Genomic DNA, 27,730 nt, shown 5'->3' with positions numbered 1-27,730 from the left:
CAAAAGAGAACCAGTTTTAATGTTTTCCTTTCTCCCTTTCTCAGTACAGTAGACACACTTAACTATAAGTGCTGCATTTTTTTCTAGAAATGTCTACTAATCATTACTACTTAGTTATGACCATTCTTGCAGAGAACTGAAAGCAGTTTTAAAGCTAACAATCATGAGTCAGTTAAAATGAAGGAGCAGCTTACTGTTGTTCCTACCAGAAGAATATTGTGCCCTCAATGTGTGTCAGTTCTGCTATTCTGGCACTCACTTTCTCAGAGAGATTTAGGGTTTTTTTTAACATTCTTTCATTTAACAATGAATTACCCACATTTCTACTTCTTTCTTTTTTTATATATCTGCAGGGAACAATTTTTGTAATCTTGTTAATGAAATAGCAGTCTTTTACCTCCACTACCTGGCATAGTAATAGCAAGTAAGGGAAGAAGACAGGGCCCAAAGTCTACTGCTTCAGGAGACATTACTTTTTTCTTTTGTTTTGTATGGAAAAGAAAGTATGTCCCCAGAAGAACCTACAGATTTTTTTCAGAATCTAGCAAAGATCGTCTACAAGAGGCTGTTCTTTGTTGTTTTTTTTCCAATAAGAAAACTGTTAGTACTTCACTTCTTGTTTTGGTAACAAGGACTTTGACTTGGATTCTCAGGACAAACTTTCTCCCTCAGACTGTTTTCTTCTAAAATTAGTTTAGAAATTGAAGTTAAATCTAGCTGTCAACAGCACACACTTCCCCATATTGCCAATATGCTGCCTCCTTTGACTGAGAACCTTTACAGGTGAGCATGCAGTTCAGATCCATTCACTATTTGGCCTCTCTGCTGAGATTGCCAATCACGGTCATCATCTGGTGGTGGTGTTTGTGATCTGCAAACATCTCTTTGCTAGGAAATGAGCAGAGGCCACTAACTCTTTTCTAATCACCAAACAACCAAGAGACAGAATGTTAGGATACCTATCCTATATACACCTGTAGTCACTGCAGGGATAGTTACAATCCAGCTGACAATGAGTCTTCCTGCCCAGGTAGACAGACTCTCACTGATTACAAATAGTAACCCTAAAGAGGAGAGTCTCCTGATTTATCCAGTTTTGCTATATGATTATTTTCAAAGGCAAGAGAGTAATCCAAACCTGGGACAAAGAATGGCATTTACAACCTCTTCTCTTCAGTATGGCTCTCTGATGATCACCTTAATCTTTCATTTAGGAAAGTTAGTGTACTTCTGTTCTTTACAAAGAAGACCCTACCAGCAGCCCCTTTCCCCATTATCATTATTATCAGAGTCCATCAAAAAAGAGAGAGGGAAAACAGCTATGTTATTTTAATAACCAACTGGCTGTGATGCTTGAGTTTTTAAATAACTGATTGGCCAATATCTTTTCTGCTGCTCTTGGTCTTCTTATTTATATTGTGCCATCAGTACTTTACAATAGGAAGAGTATGCTGAATAAAGAACCAAATCTCTAACCTGAAGAGAAGGAGTGGATATAGACTATAGTACAAAGTGTGCACATGGACTGTACAGGCAAACAGTGATGTGGTCATATCTGGAAAGCTTTGCAGAACAGGATATGCAGCACCTGAATGTCTTAAAACTCAGCCTGAGCAGTGGCATATTGTGACACTTTCAGTAAGGCATGCCACAATTTTTTTGCATTCAAGGCGTAAACTACAAAATGATGTCCTCCATGGGCATGCAAGGTCATGCTGTGGGGAGGACACCATTTTGTTTTACAAAATTGGGTTACTAAGAAAAAAATCCAGAATAAGGAAGATATGAACACCACATAGTCTCATTTTATTGCCATCTAGAAGTGAATCTATTTCCTCAGCACCCTCAGAGATTTGGAACAGGTTTGAATGCAGTTGTGAGAAGAAATAAGTAAAATAAGCAAGCAAAGGAAAAGAAAACTCAAAGCCAAAATTACACAGTGAATAATGAGCTGGAGGCCTTAACCTTCCCCTCCAGAAAATCCTTCTTGTGGCAACAGAACTCATTTCACTGGAATGAAACAGCAAAATTGCTTCATTTTATTCACCAGCTCATGACTGATAGCACTAGAGCTTCTCTGCACAGAGAATGCAAGTCCATTGGAAGGACTGATGATCATGTTCTGTAAAAGAAAATCTATAACCCTGTTTTTATGAAGTCATGTTTTGTGTTCATTTTTGAATACTTGAAAAGGATTGTTCCCTTTATGCATGAGGTGTTTCTACTTTTAGTTTCCACCAGTATCAACAGAACCACCGGCTATCCTTTTATATTGATTCTTATTTAGTCCTTATGAAGTCCAAGAAAATATGAAGGGAACGGAGTTCGTCTATAGATAATTTAAGATTATTTGAATAAAGTCACTGTTCACAGGCCTGATGAAAAATATATTGAACACGTTGCTAAATTACTCTTCATGACTATACCAGTACAAATTATAGCCTGTGGTTTTCTTCAGCAATTTCAGTTTGTTCTGCTTGCCTTTATTTTGTATTGTTCTAAGCTGTTCAGTTTTTTCTGGATCAAACAGTTTTACAGGAAAAAAGTGTATTTTTTGAAAATGCAGTTGGAAATACCATTGTTAACTATTAATTATTCCATAATAATATACCAGTGTAAAAATAAGTCTGGATTTTGTTACATGATTGCCTTAATTACTATTTGCTGTAAAAAGATTGTCAAGTTATTAAGTTTTTTTTTATTGTGGTTAATCTATATAGAACGTATTTGTGAATATTCTTACTATTGCCTAGTTTTCACCAACAGACTTAGCTTTGTCTCCTCTCACTGCTGGGTTGGCAGCCATTCAAAATAAAAAGTACATGCTTCTTCCATGCTAGCCTTTCTTTATTTTATATCCATCTCTCCACAAGAAATAGTTACTCATCTTCTTGTAACTAATGTTCTTTGAGATGTGTTGCACATATCTATTATGCTGTAGACAGTGCGTGTCTTGTGCACTAGCGTGGGAAAGTTTTCTCAAGCAGTACCCGTAGGGGCAGCCACATATGTAGCTGAGCATCAAAGATGGAGCATAAGCGCATATATCCTGATAGTCAAAAGCAGCCAAATATTAATGAAAGGAGTTCTACAAGTTGATCAATTTCCATAAGAAAGTGGATTGTTTTGTATATATTTAACCAGATTAGAAGTTGTATGTTTGAAGCTTGTTTACAGTTAGTTTAAATTTCTGAAAAGTTGTTACCAGACTATAATTTTCATTTAATCTGTTAGGAATGTGACTGCATGATGACTCTGAAACTTTGTTTTCTACCAATCACTTGCCAGTGCCTGGCTTTCTCGTAATATAATGTCTTGACTAATAATGAATTTATATGCCTAATGAGAAGAACTTTTCAGGGTGCTAAATAAGTTAGAAGTGATATAGTTAATACTGTGTAAAATATATCAAGGAGATGTTCAAAAGTATACATTTTGAAAGGCATTGTAAGTAGCGGACTGCAAATATTTACAAAGACAGCAAACCGGCCTACTTAGCATGATTGAAAAGTTTCAGATAATGACTTCCACAAGTACACCAAAGTAAATGATAAGCTCGTTTGAGCACGTATCCATGCAGTTGCTAGTGCGGTTGCTAAAAGTCCTCTTCACCTCTTAATATGCATAAATCAGTCCAAGTAATATTAATGAGACTGGTGTATGTTCAACAAGGGGAAAATATATCCCTAATGCATGAGTCTTGTTGATAAGATTTATGAATAATAATAAACAATCAAGTTGCATGCTATTGTTTCCCACTGTTTTCTAATACTACTTATTTAACAATTTCTGTATCAAATTGGATCAGATGAATGCATCTTAAAAAAAAAAAATACCTGGCTGATCTGTGTTCGTAACAGAGATGGGCTTGAGCCATAACATAAGAATGACCAAGGATCCATCCAGCCTAGTATTCTGTCTACTGACAGTGACTAATGCCAGGTGTCCCAGAGGGAGTGAACCTAACAAATAATGATCAAGTGGTCTGTCTCCTGCCATCCATCTCCACCCTCTGACAAACAGAGGCTAGGGACACCATTCCTTACCATCCTTGCTAATAGCTATTAATGGTCTTAACCTCCATGAATTTATCTGTTTTCTTTTAAACGCTGTTATAGTCCTAGCCTTCACAACCTCCTCAGGCAAGGAGTTCCACAGGTTGACTGTGCGCTATGTGACGAGCAACTTCCTTTTATTTGTTTTAAACCTGCTGCCCATTAATTTCTTTTGATGGCCCCTAGTTCTTATAGTATGGGAAGAAGTAAATAACTTTTCCTTATTCACTTTCTCCACACCACTAGTGATTTTATATACTTCTATCATATCTCCCCTTAGTCTTCTCTTTTCCAAGCTGAGAAGTCCTAGCCTCGTTAATCTCTCCTCATATGGGACCCGTTCCAAACCCCTAATCATTTTAGTTGCCCTTCTCTGAAACTTTTCTAATGCCAGTATATATTTTTTGAGATGAAGGGACCACATCTGTATGCAGTATTCAAGACGTGGGCATACCATGGATTTATATGAGGGCAATAAGATATTCTCCATCTTATTTCTCTATCCCTTTTTTAATGATTCCTAACATCCTGTTTGCTTTTTTGACTGCTGCTGCACACTGTGTGGACGTCTTCAGAGAACTATCCACGATGACTCCAAGATCTTTTTCCTGATTAGTTGTAGCTAAATTAGCCCCCATCATATTGTATGTATAGTTGGGGTTATTTTTTCCAATGTGCATTACTTTACATTTATCCACATTAAATTTCATTTGCCATTTTGTTGCCCAATCACTTAGTTTTGTGAGATCTTTTTGAAGTTCTTCACAGTCTGCTTTGGTCTTAACTATCTTGAGCAGTTTAGTATCAGTCTGCAACTTTGCCACCTTCACTGTTTACCCCTTTCTCCAGATCATTTATGAATAAGTTGAATAGGATTGGTCTAGGACTGACCCTTTGGGAACACCACTAGTTACCACCTCTCCATTCTGAAAATTTACCATTTTTCCTACCCTTTGTTCCCTGTCTTTTAACCAGTTCTCAATCCATGAAAGGATCTTCCCTCTTATATCCCATGACAACTTAATTTACATAAGAGCCTTTGTGAGGGACCTTGTCAAAGGCTTTCTGAAATCTAAGTACACTATGTCCACTGGATCCCCTTGTCCACATGTTTGTTGACCCCTTCAAAGAACTCTAATAGATTAGTAAGACATGATTTCCCTTTACAGAAACCATGTTGACTTTTGCCCAACAATTTATGTTCTTCTATGTCTGACAATTTTATTCTTTACTATTGTTTCAACTAATTTGCCCGGTACTGATGTTAGACTTACTGGTCACTCTTGAGTGAATGCCATCTGGTCCTGGTGACTTTTTACTGTTAAGTTTATCAATTAATTCCGAAACCACCTCTAGTGACACTTCAATCTGTGACAAGTCCTCAGATTTGTCACCTACAAAGAATGGCTTAGTTTTGGGAACTTGGGTATGAATCTGAACTTAACTAAAATTCAAGTGAGGGTTCAGTACCTCCTGCTGTATATAGTTACATTGCCCCCATTCATATGTCTAACAACATTCTGTGTGCCAAATTTATCATATGGGTTACTCCATGTCACTGTAATTATGCCAATGACGAATTTGGCCATATGTATATAATTTTTGAAAAGAGCACTAAGGGCCCCATTAACTTAAGTGGGAACAGGAGGAGACCTTAAGAGAATAATTTCTTGATACATCAAGAAGCACCTTTTATATAAATATTATTTTTTCTGATTTGGCTGTGTCTTCATATTTCATAAACAGTTTGCCAATGACAGTTAATGTTTTTTGTCCTTGCCATAACTATAGAAGATTTGAATCTTGAGCTTCAATCTATGTTTACAGCAAGCATTTCTATGTAAGCTGTAAGAAATGGGAACATACATTTTGTTAATCTACTAACAAAGATTAAGTGTAATTCAAGATGGATTAATCTGCATTCTGCAAAACTGAACTCTGCTGTACTCAGTACCAAGCTTGTTGTGCCATAGCATTGCAATTAATCCTCAATGAAATAAATTCTCATTGAGAAAATCAGTCATAATGAAGCCAAAAACTAGTACAATATAAATGAAAAGTACAGTATTGATTTAGTTTCTCTATATTAGTGTAAGCTGAGTTGGGATGAGCTCTACCCTGACATCTGGTGGTGAATTGTGGCAAGTTGTGGAAAAGAACTTCAGGGGCTGATCATGTTTGCATAGGCACACTCACCCCACCTAGCATGAGCTCACAGCAGCACAAATGGTCACGTTGGCTGCTGTGGGATCCCCAGTTTCTCTGTTATTGGGGCAGGAAGAATAAAATGTTACCCTGATTATGTGAATCAAGGACAGTGGAACTGTTTTATGATAGAGGGACTCGCCATCAACTAAGTAGCACTTGCTAGACAAGGGACATAGGTTCCAAAACCCAGTGAATTGAGAGAGGCTGGAGACAGGCATTTGTATCTGATGGTATGGGCCCCTTTTGAGGGCCTGAAACACCAATTGCACCATCTCCTCTCTCCACTGTGGAATATCAGAGCTAATTTTGATTCCATTAGGAGTCTAGTTACTGGCTGCTAAACTAAATTCACTTTGGGCCAATAGTACACCAGCACTGAGACTCCCTTACTACAAGCTGAAATCACTGAGTGCAAGGAGGTTAGGGGGACTGAAGATACATTGCTGAGCAACTGGAGGAGCAGAACTGTTCGTGGGATGGCTGGAGTGGGTCACGGGACAGCTGATGGAATGGAGCGACTGATGGAGTGGCTCACAGTGAAGGCTGCAGCAGAGCCCCATGGAGAGGTGGGGCAGTTGGTCTCGGACCATGTAAGGCCCCCCCAAACTAGGAGGTAAAACTCTGCAGATAAACTTTTGAACTCTGGGGCTGCACTGACCAGGGACAGAGACTTTTGGGGTGTTGGACTCTGGGGAATTTGAGTGATCTTTTTGAGTTTTGGACTTAAGACCCTGAGGAGAAAAGGACACTGCCAAACTTACTTGGGGGTGGATCTTTTGCTGATGGGTTGTGTTATGAATCCTGTTTGTGGTGTTTCCCTAACATAATGCCACACTGTTTCCCTCCTTTATTGCAAGGATTTTGCTACACTCAGACTCTGTGCTTGTGAGAGGTGCCCGGGTTATGTGGTATGTAATTGTCCCACGTCACTGGGTGGGGGCTCCAGCTGGTTTTGCATAGCGTTATTGAAACAGAACCCCTAGATACTGAACCCAGCCCTTGTTGCTGCCAACTCAGACAGGCAGAAAGGTTACATTAGCACAATAATATTCAGTGTGTTCTCTGCTGCAGTTATGTCATTTTTATGGCATATATTTTCATACATTTTCAGCTAAACAATGATACTTCTTTTAAGAAGATATGATTTTATAACTGTTTGGAATGGGAGAGAACTTTTTGTATTTAAAAAAAACAATAGTGCCAGTCAGTGTGTTGACATTATTTGTTTGGCTGTACCTTAAGTTCAGGTGACTTCTTTAAGAAGAAGAAAATTATTCTATAATAAGCCTTGGCATTCCCTCTGTAACCTAAGATACTATAAAAGACATATGGAGAAACTGAAATTTTTATGAAAAATTGCAGTTTCTTACCAATATCAATGTTAATTTTTTTCCTAAAAAAAAAAAAAAAAAGAACAAGATGGAAAGATGATTTTCATTCATGATGGTTTGGGAAAACCTATTTGCATCTAATAAATTTAATAGTTCAAGAATTACTCATCTGTGAGATAACATACCACTGCTGGATTACCAAGGTCCTGGAAACTCATGTTAACTCACTGAGTAAGTATAAGTCATGCTTGTTAAAACCTGATTCAGGACTTTTTCAGTTTATTGTAGAATCATAGGACTGGAAGGGATCTTGAGAGCTCATCTAGTTCAGTCCCCTACGCTCATGTCGAGTATTAGCAAGACCATTCCTGACAGGTGTTTGTCTAACTTGCTCTTAAAATCTCCAATGATGGAGATTCCATAGCCTCCCTAGGCATTATATTCCAGTGCTTAACTACCCTGACAGGGAGTTTTTCCTAATGTTTTTCCAACCTCAACATCCCGTGCTGCAATTTAAGCCCATTGCTTATGGGCCTATCCTCAGAGGTTAAGGAGAACAATTTTTCTCCCTCCTCTTTGTAATAGCCTTTTATGCACTTGAAAACTGTTATCATATCCCCTCTCAGTCTTCTCTTCTCCAAGCTAAACAAACCCAGTCTTTTCAATCTTCCCTTATAAGTAAGGCTCTGAGTCTGTCACGGAGGTCATGAAAGTCACAGATGCTGTGACTTTCTGGGACCTCCAGGACTTCTGCAGTGGCTGGTGTGGCTGGCCTGAGGGCTGCCTGAGCCACTGTGCACTGCCCCCCCCCTGCTCCCCTCCAGCAGCAGAGGGCTCAGGGTTGAGGCAATGAGCTGAAGTGCAGGAAGGGTTTTGGGCTCTGCGTGGTGCTTACCTGTGTGTGTGTGTGTGGTAGGGGGGAGACCTGGAAGCAGCAACATGTTCCTTCCTTGGCTCCTAGGCAGAGGCGCGGTCAGGCAGCTCTGCGCACTGCCTCTGCCAGAAAGTGCCAGAGCAGGTGCTGGGGTGGGAGCACCGTGGAGACCCCCCTGACCACGTCTCTGCCTACGGGCTACAGGGACATGCCAGCTGCTTCTGGGAGCCAAATGGAGCCATGTAGGGAGCCTGCCAGCCCGCCTCCAGCAGCAGTGGGGGTCCCAGACTGCACGCTGCCACCTGTTCCCCCCAGCACCAGTGAGGATCCCCAGCTGCACCTCCCTAAAGCACCCACAGAGCCCCTGGGCTGCCCTCTATCCCAGAGCACCCCCTGCACCCCTTCCCGCCTCAGAGCACCCAAATTTTAGTCAGGGGTATATGGTATAAGTCCTGGCTGCCCTTGACTTATCCATGACTTTTACTAAAAATACCTGTAACTAAAATGTAGCCTTACTCATGTTTTCTAGACCTTTAATCATTGTTGCTCCTCTCTGGACTTTCTCCAATTTGTCCGCATCCTTTCTGAAATGTGGCATCCAGAACTGGTTACAACACTGCCAATTGAGGCCTAATTAGTGAAGAGTGGAGTGAAATAATTACTTCTCACATCTTGTTGACAACACTCCTGCTACTGCATCTCAAAATGTGGTGTGTTTTTTTTTGTTTTTTGTTTTGTTTTTTTTGGCTGCAGTGTTACACTATTGACTCATATTTAGCTTGTGGTCCACTATGACCCCCAGATCCCTTTCTGCAGTACTCCTTCCTAGGCAGTCATTTCCCTTTTTTGTATGTGTGCAACTGATTGTTCCTTCCTAAGTGGACTACTTTGCATTTGTCCTTATTGAATTTCTTATGTCCTTATGCAACCAGTTTTTCAAAAATTAAAAACAGAGACTAGACATATATACATCTATATATACTTGTGTAAGTTAGTTCCTCATTTTTCTCTACTATCTCTGTGACTTTCTTGGACATTCATCTGTTTTTTTTAATGTACTTATCAACTTCCTTGAGATGCACTATGAGGAAAAAGAAAACAAAATATTGTTTAGATTAGCTGAAATTATAAGCTGTATGGAGGCATATGTGAAATCAAACTAGCAAGTCATAGCTTTTCTATGTCACAATATGTGTATGTGTAGATAGCTATACATCTGGGAATAGTTTTAGTACAAAATTCTTTTGTCCAAATCACTGCTTGAACAGTAATTTTCACAGCAACTAAAACTATTTTCCAAATCCAATAAAATTGAGCCAATAGGACATAGTTAATCTCCCAGCAAACTTTCAAAAGCATGAATTACATAATGTTCAGTATCACAGGGGTAGCCATGTTAGTCTGTATCTGTAAAAAGCAACAGAGTCCTGTGGCACCTTATAGACTAAGACGTATTGGAGCATAAGCTCCATTATATGTTCAGAATAATTTCTCATATTAAAAAGAGAACTTACATGGCCCAGCACGTATTTATTCTATGAATTTCACAAACGTCTGCCACTTAAAATTTTGCTCGTGACTCTGAAATTATTCCAAAAATACAGCCCATCAAATTCCATCAAACATGATTTCAAATGGTTGATCCTGTGTGGTGTGTGAGTGCCCTCAGTTCCTATTGTCTTCATAGTTATGAAGTTGTAGATGTCCAACATACAGCCACATAAATGGAATGCAAAATCTGAAAAGAAAGAGCTAGGAAAAAACCCTTCAGTGTTCTGCTCCAGCTTTACCTCTCAAGATTTATGGAGTCCTAATCCTTATTTATGCACTCAGTGATTAAAAGCTTGTTCTCTCACTGTATACAACATGGTATGTTGATAATTAAGATGATTATTCAAATGTAACTAATAAAAGTTTGATATAATGGTTAATTCTTTGTAAAACTAGTCTACATTCTATGTGCCTGATTCTTTCATTGGTTTCTCAAAGACAGTAACATAAATGACCATTGGGAAACCTCAAAAAGTATCTTTACATTTTTCTGATAATCTTCTAGAAGTTTTATGCTCCCAAACTTTATAGACTGCAACTTTAATACCTCAGGACATGATCAGATCATATTTCATAGTTATGAATGATCAAACCAAATAATAACCTCCCTAGACTTTTCCCAAGACTGATGGGCTTTTAGCCTCTGGTGGCCCCCTTTGTGGGGCCTGCGTGGACACTATTGTGAATCTGGCCTTTGAAGCATTAAATGCACCTACTTTTGAATCATGTCCTTTTGGGGAGATTCAACATCAGAACATAAAGACCAGTTGTTACATTGTCTGCAAGAATAAAAAGGATTAACTCTTTGTTCTCCAGGTTGCTTGTAGCCCATTAACAAGTAAATGGTTCAAGATTTTGGAACTCTACATTGAAATTCTACTGGGGAAAAAAGCCCTTATTAAAGTAATGATGATTTTAATGAAACTATAAATGTGTGTAGTGTGCAGTGAAGTAGGAGGTGTATGTTCTTTAAACTCTGCAGATTTTATGCCAATTCTAATGTATTTGTCAATGTTCATAGAAGAGATTCTATTGCAAATTATTTTCAACTCATGTTTGAGAACTCTAGATAGGGGGTTGGGGGTGGGGGGAGAAGACCAGGAGTAGTGAGGGAAAAAGGTGGGTAATAACTCCAATTGTGTCTTGAGCTTTGAAGTGGTTAACCCTTTTCTAATTTGCTGTGTTCTGTAGGTATTTCACGTTTATGTGCTTGATATACTCTGACCTTTTCTAGATATACCGTATATAGCTAGGTGGTCAAAAGAGAGTGGCAACTTAGTTCAGTCATAGGACTGATCCATACACTATATCTAAATGTTCTGATAGACATGAAGTGAGTTTGTGAGCTGGGGGAAAGGGTCTCTCCTGAGCTCTCAGACCGTTTGCAGTTTTTCATTCTATTTCTTGACCCTTCCGTTAAGAATGTGGCACAAGAACATCTTTTCCTTATTTGAATAATATTGCATGTGTGAGAGATGTGTTGCCCAAGGATGAAGTGTCACTAGTGGAGTAATTGAAATGGAGGGGGATGTTAGGAGGGTTTTCCCACACACACAGACATACACAGATTCTGCTTTAATGTGGGAAGTATCAGAAAGGGGAGGGAGAAAAAAGCCTCTTGCAAACTGCCAGGTGACTTTTTTTTTTTTTTTTTTTTAATTCAGAGTCACAGCTGTCACAGTTCTAACCAGATAACTAAGAGGATAGAATGACTCTCCCTGGAAATCTGGCATGTTGCTAGTGCAATCAATTGCAGGATCTGGGTTCAGTACGGTTGTTGCTGGTTTGTTTCCTGCCTTTTGCTGCATCTCTTATTCTTATAAGTTGCATGGGGAGAGAAGACACGAAGTGGTGGACATTTATGAGATGTCCTTTTGGCAGCAAATGTCTAAAGCACAGAGCGAGTGACCACAACACTAAACTTCGGCTAGTCACCCTAAACTTGAATGCCAAGCTGGTCATCATTAATGCACTAGCATTCAGATTCTATGGCCATGGATATTCTTGAAATATCTATCTATGACATGGTCATGAATGTAATGTTAAAGCTATATATCACTGAGATCTATGTGTAGGCCTTGTAATAGCGCAATTCTTCTTAGCTATCCACATAGTGTAACACAAATGGTGGGAAGGGGAAAGATGGGGTGTTGGGATGGTTAGTGTCTGACCTCAGATGTATAAAATGCCGGATTCGAGAGATGAAATCCTTCCAGTGCATCCACTTAGCTTTATCTTAGGACTTGTAAACTACTAACGTAGAAATGCATCTTACATCAGCCAATCGAAAGGCAGTCTTTGTACTAGTGTCACCAGAAATTCTCTGGTGGAGAATGGGGAGAGGGTCTACAGTGTACACATGCAGATGACAACTTTGGCCTGAGATATTTGGTTTCCATATCAACAATCAGATTTATTCCAAATGAGTTTTGGCTCTATGCATACAAGTGAGCACACTGTGGATTCTGTATGTGATCTTAAGTGAAGAGAGGGATGTTTGGAGTTTAGTGAACACACCTCTATCATGGATCTTACCAGTGTCCTGTCAATGTGGAGGGCATGTAGAGATGATCAGATGATCCTTGTGGGGGAGGGATAGCTCAGTGGTTTGAGCATTGGCCTGCTAAACCCAGGGTTGTGAGTTCAATCCTTGAGGGGGCCATTTAGGGAACTGGGGTAAAAATCTGTTTGGGGATTAGTCCTGCCCTGAGCAGGGGGTTGGACTAGATGACCGCCTGGAGTCCCTTCCTAACCTGATATTCTGTGATTTGCCCTCTGAGGATGCTGCTGCACACTTTGAGGGATAATGTGGGACATTACAACCAATGCATAATTTGTGCCAAGGCTTGCATTGACTGAGTTCTGGCACCTCTGTGCTTGGTAGTTGGTTGTCTGGGCTTGCTGTGTCAGTTATTAGAGTAAAAATATTGCTTGAGCCCCACTGCCTCTTTCATTAAGCACTGATTACCACAGTATGCTGACTGTGAACATCTGTGTTCTGTTCTAGCTTCTGAACCATGTTGTCCTCCCAGATCACCAGTACTTCTTCCAAAGATTAATTCAGAGGACATGAGAACAGAGTGCCATTTACTGAAGGACAAGCTCTGAAACTAACCACCTCTGTCTTGAATATTTTTTTGTGAAACTACACTATGGCTCTGGAGGGGCTCTGGGTCAAATTCCAATTTAGTGCAAGCAAGTGCAACTCTGCAAAGAGGTGCAAACAATTACACCTATTTATACTAGAACTGCATTTGGCCCCAAGAAATTTCTTCTCTAACATAGCATCTGTGAAATTAAGTTGTTCTGGGTGATGGGCAATCTAATTACACTGGAATGGCTTTTGCTTTTATTTATTTTTAAATTAGTAGGCCCATAATATATCTAATTCTGGTGATAGTACCAGCACATTCTCCCTGCAGTTAGAGTGACTGCTATTGCCGCTTCAAATGGCAAAATAGCTTCTGGAATTTTAAATTCCTTCAGAGAGCTCTGAAATGGTTATTTTGTACATTCCCGGAATAAGACATTAGAATTACCTAACTGGTGCAAAACTCATAGTTAGAATGTTAAAGAGCTGCTGACAATGCACACATCTGTAATATGATAACTAAATTAATTCTGCCTTAAACTGAATGCTTTTTAAAGTTTTTCCATGTGGTGTGAACTGTTCTTTAAATATAATAGTATGTCTAATTTATCAATAATGACACATCAATAAATATAACTTCTGTTCTAGTTTTTGTTAGTTGCCATAATAATTTATGAACCCAGCACAACATAATCAAATTCCAATTGAAACCAATAATGTTATATTTATTATAGTGAATAATTTCACATCCTTACCCATGGCCAGCTCCAGCATTTTTGTCACCCCAAGCAGTGGGGTTGAGGGGGAAAGGCTGCAATCGGCAGCACTTTGGTAGCAGCTCTACCACTGCCACTTTGTTCTTCGGCAATTCGGCGGTGGGTCCTTCCCTCTGAGAGGGACTTGCCGCCGATGAGCCGGACATGCCGCCCCTTGTCATTGGCCGCTCCAAGCACCTGCTTGGTGCGCTGGTGCCTGGAGCCAGCCCTGTCCCTACCCATGCTTCCAGACCAACTCACTCTCCCCACCAATGTTAGAAGGCATCATCAATATAGAGGAAGATCAGAGTATTGTAGGAAGAATTGAATAACCTTGAAGACTAGAATGAGAAATAAGATGAAATTTGATAGTGCAAAATGCAAGGCCATGTACTTAGGGACTAATCTGCATTTCTGCTGTAAATTGGGGCCTTATCAGTTGGAAATGATGGGAGAAGAAGAAAGACCTTTGTGTATTAGACAGTCCTGGGATGACTATGAGCCATCAGTGGGATGTAGCTGTGAAAAAGGCAAATGCAGTCCAGGATGTATAAACTGAGGTATTTCCATTAGAGAGAGGGAAGTATTAATGCTATTGTACAAAGCACTGCTAAGACTTCATCTGGAATATTGTGTGCAATTCTGGTCACCTGTGTTCAAGAAAGACAAATTCAAACTGGAACAGGTGCAGGGTGGAGCTACTAGGATGATCAGGGGAATTGAGAGCCTATTTTATGAGAAGAGACTAAAACAGCTTGACCTGTTTAGTCTAACAAAACAAAGGCTGAGAGGGGATGTGCTTGCTCCCTATAAATACATCAAAGGGGTAGAAGAGCTATTTTAAGATAAAGGACAATATTGATACAAAAACAAGTGGGTATAAATGGGTCATGAAAAAGTTTAGGGTAGAACTTAGAACATTTCTAAACATCAGAGGAGTGAGGTTCTGGAAAAGCTTTCCATTAAGAATAGTCAGGCTGTCTCAGACGTCCAAAGAAGTCTGCGTCACTTCCAGCTTTTGAAGCCCCTAGCCATAATAAAAATAAAAAATGATGATACATGAAAACAAAATAAGGCACCAAAAAAGAGACATAATTTGAATATCTTTTTATTTAACAAATGCTTTTCTAGCCTTTTTCTATGCAAAAAAATTATCTTTTACCAAATCAATCTCTTATTTGCTTAAATTTGCAGTTTTAAGCTGAGAGAGTGTCACATTTTGGTCTGATAGGAATGTGCATAAAAACAAATTGTAAAACCTATAAAATGCCACCAAATTAATAAGTGTCTAAATTTGAGGTCCCATTTAAGCTTGAGGCCCAGGCCAAATGGTCCTCCTGCCCCCCATCTGATTGCTCCCACTATTCCTAGGACCAAACAACCTAACTAATTTTAAGATGGCGTTTGACAAATTTGTGAATAGGATTACATGATGGGGTTGCTTGCAATAGAGATGACTGGATTCAATGATCCAGGAGGTTCCTTCCACTCTTACATCATATGTTCCTATGAAATCAGAAGTGTTATGAACATGACAAATAAGTCACTCAGAAGGTGGGTATGGTACTAAGATGAGAAGAAAGTGATGCAGTTGTGCGTGAGGGGGAAGGAAAAAGGGCAAACAGAGGAGAGGTGGTTTGTGGCCACAGGAAAAGAGAAGAGAAGAGAGGAGAAGGACTGAATAGAATGATAGTGGTATAAGATAGAGATGACAAATGCTGCTAACATAACTATTGAGATGAGGGATCAAGAAAGAGGCTGGCAAAATGAAACAGGTATTTTGAAGAAATATATTTTCTTTGTTTAAATCCATTTCAGAAAAAGTCCCTTATTGGAACAGGAGTATCATGTTTAATATTGTAGTGGTGTCTTTTTTTATTCTATTATTTTTTTTTAAGTATTTCCTTTGGGTTCTCACCCTTATACAAAGTGCATTTGTTTTTGTATATCATTTATCTAAAAACATTTACAGTTTTCTGTAAGCTTAGAAGTCAAGTTGAATCCTGCTGCCAGGAACTATATTTGTCACTAAAAATCACCTCACCCTGACTGAGATCCTTCACCACAGCTTGTAAGCAGAGAACTGTGAATAGACATACAATGTGACAAGTTTTACAGAAATCTGTTTTCATCTTCTCTTCATAGCATCTTGGATTTTAGACAAAAATGTCTTTCCCCTCCCTCTCTATCTCTTTATTTTGGTCTTGGCTCTGGCACCTCTGTTCATGGTGGGTTTTTGGCACCCTAAGCTGGGGTCCTTCCGCGCTCCCGGTCGTTGGCGGCAATTCTGTGTAGGGGGGGTGTCCTTCCGCGCTCCCGGTCTTCAGGGCACTTCGGCGCGGGTCCCGAAGCGAGTGAAGGACCCACCGCAGAATTGCCGCCGAAGACCCGGAGTGCAAAAGGACCCCCCGCTGCTGAATTGCTGCCGAGGGTGGCAAAATGCCGCCCCCCCCAAATCCTGGCACCATAGGCGACCGCCTAGGTCGCCTAAATGGAAGTGCCAGCCCTGGGTAATATCATACTTTGCAAGTGGCCTGATTTAAATCAATAGGAATACCAATGGAGTAAGATTGACGTTGGTGGATGAGATTTTCAAAACTGCCTAGAGGAGCTGGAGGGCCAGTTTCTAATTACAATTAATGTAAAATGTGAATTCAAATACGCATGGTGGCTTTGAAAGTATCATTCAGTGAGATTAAGGGGATCAGGGCCCTTTCTGCAGGAGGTTAATCTTCTTCCTGACACTCACCAGTTGGTGCTATGTCACTGAGGAACAGGTTAATGCTTTGTTTGCAGTATATAACTCACCAGGGAAGAGCTTTCTCCTGTCACTGAAGAAATACATCTCACTGACTGCTTTTCATATTTCATTGCTGCGTCAGCCATTGCCACCAAATGGATAACTGCTTGGTTGATACTGCTGTAATGGAATTCAGATAGACTTGCTTAATAAGCTGCTTGCCACATCCATTAGCTGTACAAGAGTGAAGAAGGCCATGATATACTTCTGCTATATGTGACTGTTTCATATGGAGACAAACATGTGGCCTTTTGAAGCTAATTTTAATGCTGTTTTATCTTTTTCATCTAGTGAATCTTTATGGCTCTTCCTCAGCATTTATTTTGGCTCCATTAAAAGGGGTCTCAAAGCATATTCCTTCCTTGCAACCCGGTTTGCTCCAGTGGGTACTTGGTTACAGGCCCCATATCAATACAGTTTTATTACTCCTTGTTGCTGTCTCAGCTGAGTTGGCTGGAAGATTGGAGGTCAGAGCCTAATCTTTTTGTTCTCTATGGCCCATCCCGCCCACCTGGTTAAAAGAGGAAGTTGCTTGTGCTCAGAATCTGCTTACTCTTATGTTCCCAGACCCAAGGTCCAGTGATGCTACATGGAAGGCGCGAGAGGGGTCTAACTCCCTCTTATGCTGCTGCATAGCCATGCAGTTTTGACCATGATTCGGAGCTAAATGTTCATTAAAAATGCTGAGATTGATTCACCTCTCCAAATTATGTTACATTAGTCAAACTCTATTGCCTTTAGTTGAATTACTCCTAATTTACACTAGGGTGAGTGAGAAGGGACTCAGACCCATTACCTGGTTTGGCTATGATTTTTACTGCCTAGGAAATGCAGTTAAACAAACTTTTAATTCACTAGAAGTACCTGTCAGTGGGTACGCTTTTCACATGCTTTATACCCGTGGAGGATCACTGGCAGCATAATTGTCTCCTTATTACTTCAAGCAATTATATACCACATATGTGCCCAAATTACAATATTTTTTCATCATGCGTCCAGCTAGTAGGAAAATACTAGTCCTTAAATTACTGCGTTTAAGTCCTTTACTAATATGCAGACCTTAATTTGTTCTTGTGGTTTAGATGATATTGTATTTGCATTACTGTAACTGGGAGTACATGCCTGAAATTAGATGCTGAAAGGCTCATCCACCGGAGCTGAATCTCATTTCTTCAAAGCATCTCCATTTCTTGTAATGCAGATGTACATCTCTAAAGATAATACTCTTCCACATATTATACTTTGTTGGCTTTTAGTTTGGGGGTTGTATGTACTTCATTTTATTACAAAACTGTCAGTCAATCTTTTGTCTAAAATGACCATTTTAAAACTCCTGTTTATGGTTCCAAATCCTCCAATGTCCTGGAATGGCTTTTCCTGTTTATAAAATTCATGCATCGATATCTTAGAGCTTAGGAAAAAACTCATTTACATGTTTGCCATTGGACTCAGTATAGTCTATTATAATTATTTTTCTCAGGAAAAGTTGGAATGAGTTGGCAGTTCCATTTCAACGTCATCCGAGAGCAGACAACAACAAAACGGTATTGAATCACATATTATAACGTATGCCTTATGATACAGATATTTATCTTGTTTCAGATTCATCGACTACAATTACAAATTTAACTATCAAGTTCTCTTTTAAATCAGCTATTACTAATTACACTCTGTTTAAATTGTTAACAGTGGCTTTGTGTGTACAAGACTAAAGGCTAGATTGTGCCTAGTCTTAACACACCCGCACAGGGCCTGCATTAGGGCTACCTAAACGGCAGCTTCAGTATTTGAGGGAGCATAATGGGCTGCATGCCACGTTACTCTCTTCCCCTCAACACGAGAACTTGTGGGTAACCATAATGCTGCTTCCCTATGCACTAGCTTGAAGATGCAGGGGAGTAGTATGCTGCCTCCTGAATAGGAGGTTTGCAAATTACTTTCCTGCTCCAGCATAGCAGAGAGTCTCAGGGAGAATGTGTATTTCCTAGGCCACGTCTAGACTACGTGCCGTATCGGCGCATTAAAATCGATTGCTCTGGGATCGATATATCGCGTCTAATCTAGACGGGATATATCGATCCCTGAGCGCGCTTATATCGATTCTGGCACGATCACCACCCCAGAACGGTATCGTGAATTCAACATGGAGCGGCGCGGACCCGACTCCGCCGGTGAAGGCGGGTGCAGTCTAATTCATCTTTAGATATTTGACTTCAGCTACGTTATTCACGTAGCTGAAATTGCATATCTAAAATCGATTTTATCCCGTAGTGTAGACCAGTCCCTACTTACAGTGGTATTTCTACTACTGTCCCTTACTAGCAGCATTCAACCTAGCCCCAGCTTTAAAAGGAATTTAAGATACAGTGCAAACATCCACTGAGTTAGTTATCACATGCCAGTTGACCATGGATTCTGGAATATCATGGAAGATTTTGCATAGGTGGTAATTTTTGTAGAAAAATTCTAAAAATATTCAATATATTAAAAATTGTCTTAGTAAACAAAAACTAAAAGATAATGTATCCAAAACTAGTGTCCATAATATCCTTTGCCTTGTCTATAGCCACAAGTACCTTCTAGATTTATTTTCCACTTTACATTTACTTATGAACCTATTCACCACCTCTTCTGTCTGTAATCACACCCAGAGAGAAGAGACTAACTCAATACCCAAACATTAAGAGGTGAGAGCAACCTGACGCACAATTTTCAGGTCACTTAGTTCTAGTTTTTAAAACAAATCTTTGGTTGTATTCATAGAATGTATTTTTAAAATAACTAAATTGACTGAATATCTGTCTAGAATAGATCCACCACCGCAATTTGGATACTCAACTGTTGCTCAAACAAAGCTGACATAGCTAAAAGGAAGCATTTCTTTATACATAACTTTTTCTTTGAGCAAATTAATTTTTAATGCATGCCAGCTATTAGTCTCACTTCAAATGAGTGGAGCTTGGCAGGTACGTAAATATTGTGTGTAATTTCTTGCATGAACAAACAAGTGCCTGGAAGAAGATCTTTCCATGTCTTTTTACTCACAGCTCAGAGCTGTTTAGGATTTTTAAATATATTACAAATGTAAATTAAAACTTTATGAAGCAGCAGGAATCTTCTTTAGGGGAAAATTATTCATCGAATGAATAAAACCTTTGAATTAACTGAGTATATTCCTAATAGTGGCTATGGTTGGCTTTATGCAGAACTTTTCCCAAGTTTATCTATGCTTTCCAGAACTCATTGGGCAAAATTTTGCTGTCAGATATGTGACTTCTTATTTCCAAAAAATGACTCTTTGGAACATTTTCACTAACCATAAACCTTACTCAACTGAGGATCTTTGGGATTCTGCTGATTCATTCCAGAGACATGTCCCCTGCATAGCAGATTATACATGGGCCTGAACCAGTCCCCCCACCTAAACTTGTGGGTAGGGGGTTAGAAGTCCAGGTCCAAATTCTCTGGGTTGGGAACCATTTATATTTCAGATAAAGCTAGTAGAAACTTGGAATTTCTGTTCTGCAGCAATTTATGGCATCTCAAAAATGTTTAGTTCCAAATTGGAATAAAACTTAGGCATTTTTTGTGAAAATGCCAAATTTTCATTTTGGAAAAACTGAGTTATCTGTTCTTTTTTTTTTTTTTTTTTTTTTTCTGAAAGAACCAGAGCAGCCAGCTGCCCCAATTCAAGGATTCCTCACCCTGCCCCCATGGCACTCTCTGTGCTGCTCCCAGAGAGCAGAGAACAGCCTAGGGGGTCTCCTGGAATTGGAGGAAGCCCTGTGAGGCAAGGGAGTGGGGAAGCCTAGAAGTCCACTCAGTATTTCTAGGGCTGCCAGCCTTCATGCCATGGACCAGGAAGCCCTGGGGTTCCCAACTTTGAGGTGTCAGCATGATGGGGGTGCCCCAGAACCACCACTGAAACTCTGGATGCCTCAGCAGTTCACTAGGCGAGGCGGCAGGAAACCAGGCGGGTTCAGTCAGGACCCTGCCTGACTGTATTTCAGCAGAAGTTCATCAAAACGGAAACATTTCTGCCAAACATTTTGGTTTTGATGAATCCGCTTATCATGACAAAAACCTGCTTCATCAAAATAGTCCCATCCAGCCCTAAGTTCACATATTGAATCTCCAAAAGGAGGCACGCCATGGCCAAATGTAAATGCTTTTTTGACACTTATTCCTTTTTGTATGTCTCCTACTCACCTCTGGTAAAATTTCTTACACTGAGCCATTAGGATGCAGCCAGGTAAGAAGAAGAGGAGTACCAAGATTGTTGATCACCTTCAATGTATAAGTCTTTGTGCTATTAAGTATTCATCCATTACTCTCCCTGATCCCTCTCTCCGCTAGGCATAATCATTGTAGATTAGCAGTAACAGCTGTGTAGTTCAAATTGTGACTGAGCTGCCATGATAAGGCCCTTTCTGTATCTTTCAAGTAATATCAGTCTCAAAATTGTAGGTTAACACTGGGGTCAAAAGAGAGTTTATCTAACATATATAAGTAATCAGATTTCAAAAATTCTTCTAACACTGATTTTGCTGATTTGTAGCAAGACAACAACACTAACTAGAAATATAAATGTTTTATGATTTATAATAATCAGCCAGTGCCAAAGATTAGCAAATAAACTTTTATTTTTACAGTTAACATTTTAAATAGGATTGAGCAGATGTCAGTTCTGGCTGTGGAACAGACATCTGAAATCGCTGAGATTGTACCTACTAGCTCCAGTATGTTTTGCTGGAAGAGGGCTATGAAATCATTGCTGACCTGTTCTTAGGTGCTTAATTGTTTGAGTTCTGTTTCATGCTTGTGTTAATAAATGGCCATTTGTAATGGCAAGCTTCTCATATCAAGTTTATCCATCCAGGAGCAGGACCCTTTGGATAGCTCACAGCATGATTGATAGGATGATTTGAAAATCATTCATACTCATTGCCGTGATATCCACTGAATAACGTGATTGAGGAATAGGCCCTAGAACAAATAAGTTGTTCAAATGCTCTTGTTTTCTTAAGAATTGAATGTTCATATCAATATTCCTAACAGACTGTTTTAGAATAGAATAACAATATTCCTAACAGATTGTTTTAGAATAGAATAACGGACAGGGTTTGCATGTTAATTTTTAATAAGAATTGTGTATCTATCCTTCTTTGCATAATGTTGATAATTTAAGGCTAAAAGTATAGGTTTGATTCTCCACTATGCTGTATTTATTAATTATTATTATTTACTATTTGTAGTACCACAGTGTCTAGGAGCCTTCGTCAAGCACCAAGACCCCTTTGTCTAGGTGCTGTACAAACAGAGAAAGATTGTTCCTGTCCCAAAAAGCTTACGGGCAGACCAACCTGGACCTCCTCCTTAGAAGTAATATAATAGGAAGTACAAGGAAATGAGACAGTATTGGTCAGCAGGGTAGACAGTGGTCTCAACGCACCAGTGAGCTTACCGTTGTCAAGTTTTTTGTAGTTATCATAGCAAAGAAGGTTTGACGAAGGAGAGTGAAGTAGCTTTGTGAATGTTTATGGGGAGCTCAGCCCAACCAGAAAAGGCATCGTGGGAGAAAGCATGAAGGTGTTTTAATACTAGTGTAATGCCATAGACTTCAAAGGTGTTACATTACAATGCAGAGTTTAGGGACTTTGACTTTCATTTTCTGGCAGTCTGTGGGCCATCAATAGAGACTGGCTTTATCGTTTGTTACTGGGATATTATCAAGGTTGTTTGGCCTAAAATTTGTCCAAACTTTAACCACCCAAATTCTCAGCTGTTGAAAATCTACATATTAGTTATAAAGCCTCAGTCTGAATTGATTATTGCCATGTGTTTAAAAAAAAATCAAGAGCTCCAGTAAAGAACACTTACACTATAGTTTAAGACTTCCAGTGCAGCTTTACATGAGGATATCAGGAGTACAGTCAAGTCACTTTTAGCATGATGTAGGCCATTGGAAAAAGTTGTGTTCCCTCTTAACTGCCTGCATGATCTACAAATTCTTCATGATAAGAATTAAGTTGGGACATTCAATAATGATCTGGGTCTGCCTAGTTGAAATGTGAATATGATATATTGTTATGGAGAGGGTCTCCTTTAACTATCTACAGTCCATCAGAGCAGAGCAGTGTGCCAGTTCCTACCAAGAAAGAAGATCAAAATAACTGTCACTAATGATAGGTACATATTCTCACTTGCCTTCTGTCTTTTTGTCTTTCTTTGCTCCAGAATCATGGAGTATACGCTGCTGGACACATGCTAGTTTTTTTAAATTTAATTTTCACAGCCTCTACATGAAGGAAACGTCAAAAAGATGCAGTGATAATAAGAACTGAAGAAGAAAAAAGAGCATCTTTAAATGTTGATCAGTGTCAGATCTTGATCTATGAGGCATTCACTGGAGCTGGAGTATGCCGCCTCCTCAATTTCCCCCTCTATTATCCCCAGAAGGAGAGAAATCCTTCCCCCCCATGTCCATTCTGGCTGAAATCCCTTCAACTACACATTATTAATAAGGGAATTAGTTCTAGTTTCTTCTGCTGCCAGACATCTAGCTTCAGACTCTGGCTGGTGGAGATGTGCAGTAAGAAACTTTGCTATCAGAAAGCTCTAGGGTTGGGGAGTTTCTCGTTTGTCTACCCCTGAAAATGCCAAGGGTAGCAGCTTTTGCTGCTTCTTCCTCTGACCTTTTAGCAGAACCTACTTTTCAGGCAGGTGTCTTAGCTCAGTGCTACTGCTTCACATCAAGTTCTCAACCCAGTCTAGTGTTCCTGCTTCTTTTTATTAAAAAAAAAGAAAAAAACCCAAAAACCAACCCCCCCCCCAAAAAACCCCCAGTACCTCTGCCTGGAGCAGTGAAAAGCAGGGAAAGTTCTACAGCCAATGCCTAGACAGACTTGACAGGTATACTAATCTGGGGACTGGTCCAATATTTATTACAGCATTGGAACTTGCAAAGATCAATATCTTACCATTAAAATGTAGTTAGTTATTCATGCTCCATTTCAATTCAATAAAAAATAAACCTGTTCTTTATTTTCTGAACTGCATAAAAAAGAATAACCCAGAGCTACTGTCCACAAAGACATTTCAAGTAGCTCTCAGGATGAATGACATAGATGAGCAAAAGCTAATATTTTAATTCTGTTGCTTCCAGGCATAATATTCTAACAATAGAACAGTGTTCTGAAAGCGGTGAACTCCAGTCATACTGCCCCTTGGTAATAGAATGAAGAATCAAGAGTGAAAGGGCAACTGCAAACAAACATAACCAATGGAAATGTACATGTGTTCTGATGTGCTGACAGGACTTAGTTTGTGGGAGAAGAGCGAATAAGCACAGATATTTTACTAGTGTCAGAACCACTTAACAAAGGAAGGGGTTGTTTAATTGCCATGTAGACATTCCAGCTTGGGCTGCAGCCTGAGCTCTGGGACCCTCCTCACAGGGTCCTACTGCCTGGGCTCCAGCATAAGCCTGAATATCTATGCTGCAATTAAACAGCTCCTGAGCCCTGCAAGCCTACTAATTTTGTAGTGTAGACATACCGAGTCAGCTGGAACAGGTCAACGGGAACAGGTTTTTAATTACAATGTAGTCATTACCCATTGGATCCTCTCAGTTCTCCTTTGAAACTGTCTTTTGATGTATCTGTACAACACCCTGTACACTAGTGCTCCAACTCTGGAGTACAGTAGTACAAATAATTAAAGAAAGACCAAGGTGATAAGCAAAAGTGGCAGTGATATCATCTCTCTGATACACAGGCTCTGTATAACTGAGCAGGGTTTGGTGTTTATTAGGGCTGTCAAGCGATTAAAAAAAAATGTATTGCACTGTTAACCAACAATAGAATACCATTTATTTTAAATATTGTTGGATGCTTACTACATTTTCAAATATATTAATTTAAATTACAATCCAGAATACAAAGTGTACAGTGCTCACTTTATATTTATTTTTATTACAAGTATTTGCACTGTAAAAAACAAAAATTTGTATTTTTCAATTCACTTTATACAAATACTGTAGTGCAGTCTCTTTATCATGAAAGTTGAACTTACAAATGTAGAATTATGTACAAAAAATCTGCATTCAAAAATAAAACAATGTAAAACTTTAGAGCCTACCAGCCCATTCAGTCCTAGCTCTTGTTCAGCCAGTCACTCAGACAAACAAGCTTGGTTACAATTTGCAGGATGTAATTACTGCTGGTCTTGTTTCATGTCTCTTGGAAAGTGACAGACGCTGAGTTTGCATGGGCCCTTGTTGTAGCTGGCATTGCAAATATTATGTGCCAGATTGTGCTCCCTCTATGATTCCCTCATGCTTCAACCCCCTTTTGGAGAGTGTTTTCCATGCTGATGAATGGGTCAGCTTGATAACATCCCAAAGCAGTGTGGCCTTCGCTCATTCATTCATCTGAGTCTGATACTAACAGCAGAAGTGTTATTTCTTTTTTGGTGGTATTGGTTCTTTAGCTTTCTGCCCACAGGTACTCTTTAAGTTCTGAAGCCTGCCCATCACCCTCGTCCCTCTCGTTGGCTTGCATTCGCTTCTTAATTAGCTGTAGCTATTTTAGATATCTTCCATCCCTTCCTTCTTTGGTGTCAACTGCGGCTAACGGTTCCTACCGACTGTGCTGGCGTCGTTCCAGATGCATAAGATGACATATTCTATATGCAAGATATAAACAGGTAGGAGACACATCTTCTCTAAGGTACGGTCACAATTTAATTGGATGCTTCTTTTTTTCATTGAGGCTATTTCAGCATGCCGCTCTGTCTCTGGAATGGTGCTGAAATGGAAGGGATCCACTGTTAGCATATCTGGCCTGTACCTGCGCAGCCTACAAAGCGTACTGTGTTTCATTTCAGGTGATGTTACATCAGAAGAAGGCGAAGTATCTCCCATCAATGTACCACTTTGTTTGTCTCAGCTTTTGGCGTATAGAGCCAGTGGCCTGCGTGGATTGTGCTTCTACAGTATATTACTGTTTTGTTTTTGGTGCGTTATTTAGCAAAACCATCTGATTGTAGTTACTTTCCAGTATAAGGGATCGCCCTACGCGTATTGTGAGATACGAATGTTATTTTTCAATCATCTTTTTACCGTGCTTTATTTGTATAAGACAGCCCTCCTGGTCAGATCCAGGGTCGTCTTAGCCCAGTGTCCTGGTCTTGTGACAGTGGCGTGCCGGGTGCCCAGAGGAATGAACCATCGAAAGGTATTTACAGTGAATCCATCCCCCCAGTTCTTATTCCTGTTGGCCTACGGGCTAGGGACACCATCTGCCATCCTGAATATCGGCATGGTTGCTCCTACCTTCGAATGAATTTATCTAGTTCTTTTTTGAACCCTGTTATGGTCTTGGCCTTCACAACATCCTCTGGCAAGGAGTTCCACAGGTTGACTATGCATTGTGTGAAGAAATACTTCCTTTTATTTGTTTTAAACCTGCTGCCTATTAATTTCATTTGGTGACCCCTAATACTTGTGTTATGAGAAGTAGTAAACAACACTTCCTTATCTACTTTCTCTACACCAGTTATGATTTTATAGACCTCAATCATATCTCCCCTTAGCCGTATCTTTCCCAAGCTGAAAAGTCCCAGTCTTATTAATCTCTCCTCATATGGAAGCCATTCCATATCCCTAATCATTTCTGTTGCCCTTTTCTGATCCTTTTCCAATTCCAATATATCTTTTTTGAGATGAGGTGACCACATCTTCACACAAAATCAAAAATAATATGACGTGAACACTGTGCACTTTGTATTCTGTGGTGTAATAGAAATCAATATTGAAAATGTAGAAAAACATCCAAAATATTTAATGAATTTCAATAAGTATTTATTGTTATGAGTGATTAATCCCGATTAATTTTTGAGTTAATTGTGATTAATTGACAGCCCTAGTCTTTATCATAACAAGAGTAATTGCAGTTAAGATAAAAGTTCAATCGGTAAAGAAATTGCTTGACCTAACTGATATGTTGCTGGGCAAAACAAGACCTGCAACACTTAGAATTTTGCTATCGTTCACTGAAGGGGTTGGAATTGGTACTTGTAATGAACACTAGCCTATGGAGAAGACTATATCGAGATGTAGCAAATAGTTCTGTCTCTCTTGGAGACCCCCAAGTTTTATAAGATAGATTTGAAGGAGCCACCTCTCCAGATTATCAAAAAGCCTTTTCCCTTTACCACCACTGTAGCATCATGGGGGCAGAGCAATTCCACGCACAGTGCTGATGGGGTAAGTGATTCTCTTTCTTGTTTACAAGATTAAAGAACTAAACATTCTTATTTATTTGGGGCAACCTTTCTTTTAAATTTTCTGTTACGATCAAAGGCATCCATCTGCTTCTGTCTACCTGCAGACAGAATAGGATCTTGTGTTCACCTGGGAAAATACCCACTATTGCATTTAAGTGACTCTCCAAGAGGCCAAACTGTCTTTCACTTCCCACTTTGTGGCAGAAACCCACTTCACCTAAAAATCTAGATAAAAGGATGTTTACAGAAACAAGGAAAGCTAGAATGCCCTATTAGGGATGCCAAAGGAAGTGAAAAGAGGATGTGTTCGCCAAGGGGTTACTGCCAAGTTTTAATCTGCAGCCCTCTTTAGAAGAGCTCAGTTTACGTGGCCATTCTAAAAGACTTAAAGGTGATTGTCCCTACTGAAATGAGATTTCTCAAAGAAAACCAAATGGATGAGTTTAAATCTGGTCACTTTGGTTAGCCATTGGGGCCAGAAACTAAGATTGTAGTATAACTTGGACACAATGCACTATTTAAATAATAAACTTAATGTTATAATGCATTTGTATCACAGTGGTGCCATTCTACTAGGCCTTAAAAGTACACATATTGGTTAGGCAGTACCTCTCCATTTTCTCAGCATTTTGCCATCCTTTCAAGATTTGATAATGAAATTTTTGATTGTTATCCATTGAGATAATTATCCCATCTTCTGTCAGCGCCCTTTTTTATTTTTAGCTTCCTAAGTGAAGAATTTCCTTGTTGTTTTCTGGTTTGTTAAATCTTGTTAAAT

General features: G+C 39.5%; 1 protein-coding gene across 1 annotated transcript in view; it reads left to right on the top strand.

Moving 5' to 3' along the window:
- Positions 1 to 27,730, top strand: part of MTNR1A (melatonin receptor 1A) — a 93,318-nt gene that overhangs the window by 47,280 nt on the left and 18,308 nt on the right. The window lies entirely within an intron of this gene.

This window comes from Chelonoidis abingdonii, chromosome 5, assembly GCF_003597395.2.
Source record: "Chelonoidis abingdonii isolate Lonesome George chromosome 5, CheloAbing_2.0, whole genome shotgun sequence".
NCBI lineage: Eukaryota > Metazoa > Chordata > Testudines > Testudinidae > Chelonoidis > Chelonoidis abingdonii.
The sequence above is the reverse complement of the archived record's forward strand: the minus strand, read 5'-3'. Positions and strand labels throughout refer to the sequence as shown.